The sequence below is a fragment of the Symphalangus syndactylus genome, chromosome 2, assembly GCF_028878055.3.
Source record: "Symphalangus syndactylus isolate Jambi chromosome 2, NHGRI_mSymSyn1-v2.1_pri, whole genome shotgun sequence".
In the NCBI taxonomy this organism is placed as follows: domain Eukaryota; kingdom Metazoa; phylum Chordata; class Mammalia; order Primates; family Hylobatidae; genus Symphalangus; species Symphalangus syndactylus.
Window position 1 is genome coordinate 80,332,390 of NC_072424.2, and position 11,347 is coordinate 80,343,736.

An 11,347-nucleotide genomic window follows, 5' to 3' on the forward strand; every position below is an offset into this window, starting at 1 on the left:
TGTCTCACAATCATGGCAGAAGGTAAAAGACACTTCTTACATGGTGAGCAGTGAGAGAGAATGAAACCAAGCAAAAGAGTTTTCCCCTTATAAAACCATTAGATCTGGTGAGACACATTCACTACCTCCAGAACAGTATGGGGAAAACTGCCCCTGTGATTCAGTTATCTTCCACTGGGTCCTGCCCACAACACGTGGGCAGCCACAGTTTAAGATGAGATTTGGGTGGAGACACAGCCAAACCATATCATTCTGCACCTAGCCTTTCTCAAATCTCATGTCCTCACATTTCAAAACCAATCATTCTTTCCCAAAAGTCCTCCAAAGTCTTCACTAATTTCAGCATTAACTTAAAAGTCCACAGTCCGAAAGTCCAAAGTCTCATCTGAGACAAGGTAAGTCCCTTCAGCCTGTGAACCTGTAAAATCAAAAGCAAGTTAGTTACTTCCTACATACAGTGGAGTACAGGCATTTGGATAAATACACCCACTCCAAATTGGAAAAATGGGCCATAACAAAGTGGCTAAAGGCCCCATGCAAGCCGCAAATCCATCAGGGCAGTCAAATATTAAAGCTCCAAAATGATCTCCTTTGACTCCATGTCTCACATCCAGGTCAAACTGATGCAAAATGTGGGTTCACATGGTCTTGGTCAGCTCTACCCCTGTGGCTTTGCAGAGTACAGCCTCCCTCCAGGCTGCTTTCACAGGCTGGCATTGAGTGCCTGTGGCTTTTCCAGGTGCATGATGGAAGCTGTCAGTGGATCTATCATTATGGGGTCTGGAGGATGGTGGCCCTCTTCTCACAGCTCCACTAGGCAGTGCCCCAGTAGGTACTCTATGTGGGACTTCCACCCCACATTTCCTTTCCACAATGCCCTAGCAGAGGTCCTCCATGAGAGCCCCACCCCTGCAGCAAACATCTGCTTGGATATTCATGTGTTTCCGTACATTCTCTGAAATTGAGGCGGAGGTTCCCAAACCCCAATTCTTGGCTTCGGTGTACCCGCAGGCTCAATACCATGTGGAAGCTGACAAGGCTTGTGACTTACACCCTCTGAAGCCATGGCCAGAGCTGTACCTTAGCCCATTTTAGCCATGGCTACAGTGGCTGGGATGCAGGGCACCAAGTCCATAGTCTGTATACAGCAGGCAGGGGGTTCTGGGCCCAGCTCTCAAAACCATTTTTTTCTCCTAGGCCTCTGGGCCTAATATGGGAGGGGCTGCCATAAATAGCTCTGACATGCCCTGGAGACATTTTTCCATTATCTTGGTGATTAACATTTGGCCCCTCCTTATTTATGCACATTTCTGCAGGGACTTAAATTTTTCCTTAGAAAATGGGTGTTTCTTTTCTATTGCATGATCAGGCTGCAAATTTTCCAAATTTTTATACTCTGTTTCCTTTTAAAGCTGAATGCTTTTAACAGAACCCAAGTCACCTCTTGAATGCTTTGGTACTTAGAAATTTCTTCTGCCAGATACCCTAAGTCATCTCCCTCAAGTTCAAAGTTTCACAAATCTCTAGGGCAGAGGCAAAATGCCACCAGTCTCTTTGCTAGAAAATAGCAAGGGTCACCTTTACTCCACTTCCTGACAAGTTCCACATCTCCATCTGAGACCACCTCAGCATGGATTTCATTGTCCATCTCATTATCAGTATTTTGATCAAAGCCATTCAACAAGTCTCTAGAAAGTTCCAAACTTTCCCCCATTTTCTTGTCTTCTTCTGAGCCCTCCAAAGTGTTCCAATCTCTGCCTGTTACCCAGTTCCAAAGTCACTGCCACAGTTTTGGGTATCTTCAGAGAAGCACTCCACTCTACCAGTCTGTTTTCAGGCTGCTGATAAAGACATACCCAAGACTGGGTATTTTATAAAGAAAAAGCAGTTTAATGGACTCACAATTCCATGTGGCTGGAGAGGTCTCACAATCATGGCAGAAGGCTAAAGGCACTTCTTACCTGGCAGTAGCAAGAGAGAATGAAAGCAAGCAAAAAGGATTTCCCCTTATAAAACCATCACGTCTGGTGAGACTTGTTCACTACTTTGAGAACAGTATGGGGAAATTGCTCCCATGATTCAATTTTCTCCCACTGGGTACTTCCCACAACACATGGAAATTGTGGGAGCTACAATTCAAGATGAGATTTGGGTGGGGACACATCCAAACCGTATCAGAGGGAAACAAGTGTTAAAAAAACAAAAACAAAAGAATCAAACAGTGACACCATGACCTCTCCAAAAGAGATTTTCTTAAGGAAAAAAAAAAAATTCATATGATGGGGTTTAAATTAAAACAAGAAGAAAAGAATAAAGTTTAATCAATGGTTTCCATTTTGAATGTGCAAAGAATTGACATGTCCAGGGATAAAATATTACAGAGGAATCCTTTTGATATCAGTTATATACTATTGATTTGTCAAATTAGGCTAACAGCAGTTCACTTTCAATCACTCAATATTTCAACCATTTATGTAACAAAATTTATAAAATCTCATTAGCTATTCCTCTTTTTTTAAAGAAAAATGTTAAAAATACTGCTGAATATACTCCACATTTGACAAACCAATTTTGAAAGTTTTTAGTACATATTTTGTGTATACTTACTGTGAGTTTAGAAAAATGTGTAATTCCACCATTCAATTCCAACCAACCATAACCCCCACGTCTGCATTTTCCAGCCAGAAGACTTAGAATCCATACTTGAGCTAAAGTCTCAGTTAAAACCACTGCCTGACCCTGCAGTTCATTCCACCCTCCATGTTCTACCTTGATTGTTTCTCAGGTCTGCTCCACTTCTACTACAGTTAACAAATCCTCTCTGATTCCCAAAGCTACCTGGATTACCACCAAATCTTCCACCTCTTTCTGTCTATTGCTATTGTGCTTACACTTGCATTGGATATATGTATGCTGATTCCCTTAATAATCAAGTCCTGTCCACAAAGAGACTGGGCAAGCTAAACATCTGCAATGTAAGAAAGTCAAAGTCCCTGAATGGTTTGGAATTGAAGACATCTATCACTTCTCTGCAATGACAAAAGAACTGCTGCAGTTTATCAGAATTCATGTTGTCTGTACAACACCCCACAAACATCTTTTTGCTTCTCAAAGTCTCATTCAGGGTTTGCTTAGAGTTAGGAACTGTAGAGTCACACCATCATCTATCTGTCTTATGTTGCTGTGACATTCTTTCACCTGGGTTTCATATTTTATAAAATAAACAAAGCCAAACCCCTTTGAATAGCCAGTTCTAACATCCTTCTTGACCTGAACCATAAGAATTTCTCTGAAGGTACTGAAACATTCTTTCAGATCGTGTTCAGTTGTTTTCCATGGGAGACTCAACACTACTAAAGCAGATGTTTTCTGGACTACTCTTTTCACTTTTATGGCTAATGAAGTACCTGTCTTATCCCTTTTTCTGTAGTTATCTACAGAATAGTTAACAACGTATATCAAATTTCCCCAGCCAGCATCGGGGGCATGCAGAATTCCTTCTACCAGCAGACACCCCTAATACCTGAGACACTGGAATCCTGTAGGGAAGCCCACATGCCCCTGGAAACTGGACTGTAACCATGGGCAGCAGCACCATTCCATCATCTTCTGATGGTATTTCAATGGGCTCATAATTCTCATCTCTGGTTACCTGAATACATGCAGATATTTTTTATTTTTCTGCTAGGCCACTGCTAGGAAGCCCAGTAGGGCCACTGAAGCAGCTACAGATCCAAGAGCAGCCCAGCTACTTCTTCTTTCTCAAAAAATTTTGAACCATGTTCCCTCCTGCCCTTCCTTGCCAACCCATGCTCATATACCTCAGAAGCATACCATATGGAATCTTCTGGTTCCAACTTTTTTAACCAAGCCTAAAATCTGGAATATTCATTCATATTATGAAGAGTATCAAAAATGTGTATCTTTTAGCAAATAAAATAGTCATTTGTCTGAATCTACCGCATATTTTCATCTCTTCTCATGCTGTATAATGTCATATTTATTTGGATAAATTACATTCAAAGACATATTTTGAGTTCAGTATAACATTTTACTTTTAAAGAATATCCCAGTAAACACCTTGAAATGAATACAGTTAAGATGTGTAAAGCTTCTCTTGAAAGAATGGTGGTATATAAACAATTCAGAAAGTAATAGATTATTTTATTCTTGAAACAAGCTCTTGTACTTAACACCGTTTTCTTTAATGTTATATTTTATTCACAGTGTGACTTCATATTAAGAATTTCTCTGCTCAAATTAGAAGGAAATTAATTTATGTTAATATCAAAATGCATCAATATTTTATTTTGTTAAAGGGAAATTCACTAACATTAACAGCCAAAGCGGGTGAATTATTCCATGATTGACACACTTCTGTACTAATCAGATTATCATTGGGTCATTCAGCACCTCTCACTTTCAAGCTTACCTGCATACTTTCATTAAGGCACCTGAGGAATTTCATATTGGGAATACTTTAGCTAGTTTTATCAGAAAAAAATATTAAACTGTGCACTCTTATTTGTTTACTATTTTCACTCATTTGCTTATCAGTTCTCTGCATATTGCCTCACACAATTTGATGCCAAATTGTGAAGTGGTGAGTTGTGCTTCTCTGTCTTTTAATGTCTGCTTAAATCTTTTTAAAGGGATTTGGTTACTATCTTCACTGAATTATTTCTGGTCAAATAATACTTTCAGCTTGATAAATAGGACTTTTTCTACTTGTATTTTTCTCTCTGTGTGCGTGTGCGTGTGTGTGTGTGTGTGTGTGTTTAGGCAAATCATATTCAATAATTTATATTTAGTCTTTCTAATAAAATTTCATGTCTTTTGTTAAAAACTCTTTCTACCAGTAAAATAAATCAAGTAATGAGTTGTGTCCAGTTAAGTACGAGAAGGCCCATTCTCCATTAAACTTTCTAATTTTATATTTTACTTCTACCTTCTCTTTAACAGGGGTAGGTGATTTTAAATTATGAACTTATTACTAATTATTCATATAATTAACAGTATTATAATCTATGTAGTCAAAGTCTTTTGGATATTTGGTGGCTATACATATTATTTGAGTAAATATTTTATTTTACTTTTAAACTGTTTTATTGAGGCATGATTGAAATCCAAAAAGCCATACATACTTAATTTATACAACTTGATAAGTCTAGAGATAAGTATAAACCTATGAAACTATGACCAAAATCTATGCCATAAACATATCTGTCATCTATTTACACCCTGTTTATTTATTGTTATTATTATTTTTGTGTGATTAGGGTACTTAACATAAGATCCACAGTCTTAGTAATTTTTATATATCCAATACAATATTGTTAACTATAGACACTATGCTTCATAGTAGACCTCTAGGACTTACTCATCTTGCATAAGTGAAACTTTGTACTCCTTATGTAATATTACCCTATTTCCCTTTCATTCCACCCCCTGGCAGCCACCTTTCTATTATATGCATCGATTTGTTTGACTGTTTCAAAGTTATCATAGAAGTGGCATCATGTGATGTTTGTTTTGTCATTACTGGTTTATTTTACTTAGCATAATGTCTTGAAGTTTATCCATGTTGTCACAAATGGCAGGATTTCCTGCTTTTATAAAGCTGAAAAATATTCCACTGTACATATATACCAAATTTTCTGTATCCATACTTCTGCCATGAACATTTATGTTGCTTCCATATCTTTTTTATGTAAATAACGCTGTAATTAATATGGGAATACAGATACCTTTTTGAGATTCTGGTTTTAGTTTCTTTGAATATATACCCAGAAGTAGAATTGTTAGATCATATGGTAGTTCTATTTTTAATTTTTTGAAGAACTCCATACTCTTTTCCACAGAAGCTTCAACATTTTATATTTCCACCAACAGTGTAAATGGTTTTACTTTCTTCATATCTTTGATAACACTATTTTGATAATAGCTGTTCTAATGAGTGTGAGATGAGAGCTCGTTGTGCTATTGATTTACATTTCCCCAATGATTAGTGATAGGTAGCATCTTTTTATTTATTTATTTATTTATTTATTTATATTTTTTGAGATGGAGTCTCGTTCTGTCGCCCAGGCTGGAGTGCAGTGGCGCGATTTCGCTCACTGCAAGCTCCGCCTCCTGGGTTCACAACATTCTCCTGCCTCATCCTCCTGAGTAGTTGGGACTACAGGCCCTTGCCACTGCGCCCGGCTAATTTTTTGTATTTTTAGTAGAGATGGGGTTTCACCGTGTTAGCCAGGATGGTCTCCATCTCCCGACCTCGTGATCCACATGCCTCGGCCTCCCAAAGTGCTGGGATTACAGGTGTGAGCCACAGTGCCCAGCCAGGAAGCATCTTTTTATATAACTGTTAGTCATTCTATATCTTCTCTGAAGTAACATCTATTCAAGCCTTTTGCCCATTTTTAAACCAGGTTGTTTGTTTGTTTTCTATTGAATTGTAGAGAAGTGTCTTATATATTTTGACTGTTAATCCTTTATCAAACATATGGTTTGCAAATATTTTTTCCCATTTCATGTTTTTCTTTTTCTTCTGTTGATTGTTTCCTTTGCTGTAGGGAAGTTTTTTAGTTTGATATATCGCCACTCATCTATTTTTACCTTTATTGCTTGTGTTTTTGGTATCATATTCATAAATCATCATAGGGCCAATGTTAAGAAGTTTTTCCCCTGTGTTTTCTTCTATCAGTTTTTTTCTTTTTCTAGGAGTTTTATGTTTAAGTCTTTAATCCATTTTTAGTTAAATTTTATGTACAGTGTAAGATAGGAGTTCAGTTTTATTCTTTTGCATGTGGATATCCACTTTTCCCAACAACATTTATTGAAGAGACTATCTTTACCTTTTGTGTATTCTTAGTACCCTCACCAAAGATTAGTTTACTCTATGTGTGTGTTTATTTCTGGGCCCTCTATTCTATTCCATTACTATGTGCCTGTCTTTCTGTATTTATGCCAGTATTATTCTGTTTTAATTGTTGATGCTCACTCTCACATAGTAAAGGAAATCCTAGCCAAAATAAATAGACAATAAAAGAAATAAAATGCATCCAAATAAGCAAGAAAAACTAAATTATCTATGTTTGCAGATGACATGATTTTATATGTAGAAAATACTAAAGACACACACACACACACACACACACACACACAAACCTGTTAGAACTAATAAATGATTTCCATAAACTTACGGGAAACAAAATCAACATACGGAAATCAGTTGCATTTCTGTACAATATCAATGAGCATCTAAAAAGAAAATTAAGAAAAAATTCCACTTATAATAAAATAATATCGTACAAAATTATTACAAAATCATTCTTAGAAATGTCTACCAATGCCCGAAAACACATATTCTATTTACCTCTGAAATCTTGGGTATTATTCATGAACTTTGTGCTTACGAAGGCCAACCCTTCCATCTATTCACCATCCTTATGACTATGAAAGCCATTGAGATGACAGAAGCGTAGAAACTGGAGAAAGAAACCATGAGTTAGCTCTTGTATTAGTCTAGGTAGACTAACTATTATAAAATCAATATCTAACATTCAGAAATTTTATGAAATAGAAATTTCTCACTTGAGCCTCAATCCCATACAGTTTGGAGAGTTTTCAGGACATAGACGTTAGTGATCTTGACTGCTTTTTTCATGTGATTATTTCACTTGTGGAGCCTCCTCCTTCTCTGTGTTTAACCTTCAGAGAGGGAGAGTGTTTAGGCACGAGCACTACAGACTGCTTTGGGGCCCAGAAATGCCATATATTACTTCTTCCCATATTCTTTGGGACAGAATTTAGTCACATGATATTCTGATACAAATGTATCTAGTAATAGAAAAACTTCAGCACCTTATTATTGGGGAAGATGGTAACGAAAATCTTTAGATTTTCTACACATGGCATGAAACTACATAAAGTCATATTTTTATAGCCCTCTAATGTGTCAAAAGTAAATGTTTGACATTGTCTGTCCAAATAGTATGAACATTAAAGCACATAGTCCCTTTTTTTATGGTTAAATGCTTCCACTGATATTTGATAGATAAGATTCGTGTAAGTTACATAAATTATCTGTTAACACAGACATCTCTCTAAAGCCAGAGTTCAAATGTTTGAATCGATTCAATGCTTTGAAGACATTTTTCTCCCTCATCAAGCCACTAAGACAATATACCACTTTTCTGACTGCATCATTCAAAATAAAATATGTCAATAAGAAAAGTAAAATTTTCGGGGGCAGGGGCAAGATGGCTGAATAGAAACAGCTCTGGTCTGCAGCTCCCAGCAAGACCAATGCAGAAGGCGGGCAATTTCTGCATTTCCAACTGAGGTACCCAGTTCATCTCATTGGGACTGGTTAAGCAGTGGGTGCAACCCACGGAAAGTAAGCAGAAGCAGGGTCACTTCACCTGGGAAGTGCAGGGAGCCGGGGGACTTCCCTCCCCAAGCCAAGGGAAGCAGTGAGGGACTGCGCTACACACCCAGGTTACTACACTTTTCCCGTGGATTTTTGCAATCTGCAGATCAGGGGATTCCTTCATGAACCTATACCACCAGGGCCCTGGGTTTCAATCACAAAACTGGGTAACTGGGTAGGGACTGAGCTGCAGTAGTTTTTTTCATACTCCAGCAATGCCTGAAACTCCAGTGAGACAGGAGAACCATCTACTTCCCTGGAAAGGGGGCTGAAGCCAGGGAGTCAAGTGGTCTTGCTCCGTGGGTTTCAGTCCCACGGAGTCCAGCAAGCTAAGAACCACTGGCTTGAAATTCTCACTGCTGGCAAAGCCGTCTGGAGTTGGTCTGGAAGGATCGAGCTTGGTGGGGGGAAGGGCATCTGCCATTACTGTGGTTTTAGTAGGTGGTTTTCCCCGATAGTGCTAAGGAGACTGGGAGGTTTGGACTTGGCAGAATTCACCACAGTGCAGCAAAGTGACTGGGGCCAGACTGCTCTAGATGCCAGCTGGAGCTCTCCTGTATGAGGTTTCTGTCAACCCCTGTTGTGAGGTCTCTCCCAGTCAGGAGGCACAGGGATCGGGGACCTGCTTAAGGAGGCAGTCTGTCCCTTGGCAGAGCTGGTGTGCTGTGCTGGGAGAATCCCTCTTGTCAGGATCAGCTGCTCTCTTTAGAGCTGGCGGGCAGGAAAGATTAAGTCCACTGAACCTGTGACTGCAGCTGCCTCTCCTGCCAGGTGCTCTGTCCCAGGGAGATGAGAGTTTTGTCTGTGAGAGCTCCTGACTGGAGCTGCCGGGTTTTCTGCAGAAATGCCCTGCCCAGAAAACACTGCATATTCTCACTCATAGTGGGAGCTGAACAATGAAAACACACACAAGTTGGGGAACAGTACACACCGGGGCCTGTTGGGGGTTGGGGAACAAGGGGAGGGAAAGCATTAGGAAAATACCTAATACATGTGGGACATAAAACCTAGATGATGGGTTGATAGGTGCAGCAAACCACCTTGGCACATATATACCTTTGTAATAAACCCGCACATTCTGTACATATATCCCAGATCCTAAATAAAAATAAAAATAAAAAAAAGGCTAGGTGCAGTGGCTCACACCTGTAATTCCAGCACTTTTGGAGGCTGAGGTGGGCGAATCTCCTGAGGTTGGGAGTTCGAGACCAGCCTGACCAACATGGAGAAACCTGTCTCTACTAAAAATACAAAATTAGCCGGGCGTGGTGGCGCATGCTTGTAATCCCAGCTACTCAGAGACTGACTTAGGAGAATCACTTGAACCCAGGAGGCAGAGGTTGCAGTGAGCCAAGATCGTGCCATTGTACTCCAGCCTGGGCAACAAGAGCAAAACTCTGTCTCAAAAAAAAAAAAAAAATTAAAGAAAAAGCTAAAAAAGTAAAATTTTCTTTGTAGCAAACAAGATTTATTAACATATTCGATGTTATCCATTTTATGAGTTAAAACATAATAATTTAAATCATAATAGTATTAATTTTAGGTAGACTTCTGACTTGATGATGGATGATGTTGTTTTGTAGTTGTTTAACAGATAATTTGAAGTACCTCTTAGTGAAGAAATTTAAGAAGAAACTCACTAAATGACATAACCAAGCTATTTAATGCTACTTTATATTATTGCCTGGATAGAGTTCTGAATTCTATGAATTATGAAATTTAGTACTGGTACCAATAAAATAAATATAATTTAAATTTTAGCTTTCTCCTATATTTTATAAAATTACAATTGATATGATCACTGAATGTACCATTCATATAAATGTGTCTTGGGCTGAAAACACCACAGAGAAACTGATTATTTGCCTTATATATATCTTAAAATGTGGAAATGTCTTTTTCACAAAGGTTTTAATAACTATTTTCTCCCTAGAGATCTCGTCTACTATTTAACTACACAAATTTGATGTTTGCATATCAGTTACTTCAGCTGAGTTTCATGTCAGGCATTTGTTTAGTTTCTACTTAGAAATTATATTTTCACTGGTGTTTTGTAAACTGTTAAATACTGTATTCAATGATCTTTATGTATTTTGATATTTTAACAGCCTCGTCTCAGGTAAGGTCCATGTTCTAAAATGGATTAAAATGATTTTTTTTTCTGGGTAAAGAAAGGCCCCTTTCTTCAGATTTTAATCTTCTGTATTTAACTTTGGAAAAAAAAAACCCACCCTTTACTGTATTCATAATTTCCAGAAGTAAAAGCTTTAATTCTATACTGTAGGTCACATTGGAGGGACACCCTGTACTTGAATTTGACAGCAGTAAAATGATATTCCTTGGGAAATTTAATTAAAAAGTTGAGATTATAAAGAACTTAATCGCATTTCTCATCAAAATATTTCGAATCACTTTTAGCTCATTAATTCTCATAGCACTCATGGGATGTAATTATGCACTCAAGAATATTCTGCGTTTGAGCTCTGTTCATGGTCATTTGTAAGATCTTTTTATCTACCACAAAGTAAATGTTTGTGATTGTACAATTAATTTATATTAATTTACATCCACATATTATTTTTCTGATGTTTGTATGATGCTATGTTAAGTTGAAGAAAGGACATGAGACTAAAAATGAAACAAATTTGTGACATTTCTGGTCTTTAGGTTTAGACCTTGCACTGACTCATCAACTCTTACATGTCATATCTGTGTTTTATTATTTTTTGAAGGAATAGATACTAAAGATAATGAATTTGGTATTTATAAGGAAAATAAAATATCTAGATCCTGGTAACTGAATGTGACAGAAACTGTAGTGATAGCAAATCCCAGGAAGGCCCATGTTCAAGTATATCCCTTGTATATTCTACCAATAGAAATCTTATCAGATTAATAAACTGTTAAGAAGCAACG

At 37.8% G+C, this 11,347-nt stretch overlaps 1 pseudogene; it reads right to left on the reverse strand.

Moving 5' to 3' along the window:
- Window positions 1-2,746: 2,746 nt before the first annotated feature.
- Window positions 2,747-8,855, reverse strand: LOC129462232 (TAR DNA-binding protein 43-like; annotated as a pseudogene).
- Window positions 8,856-11,347: the final 2,492 nt, after the last annotated feature.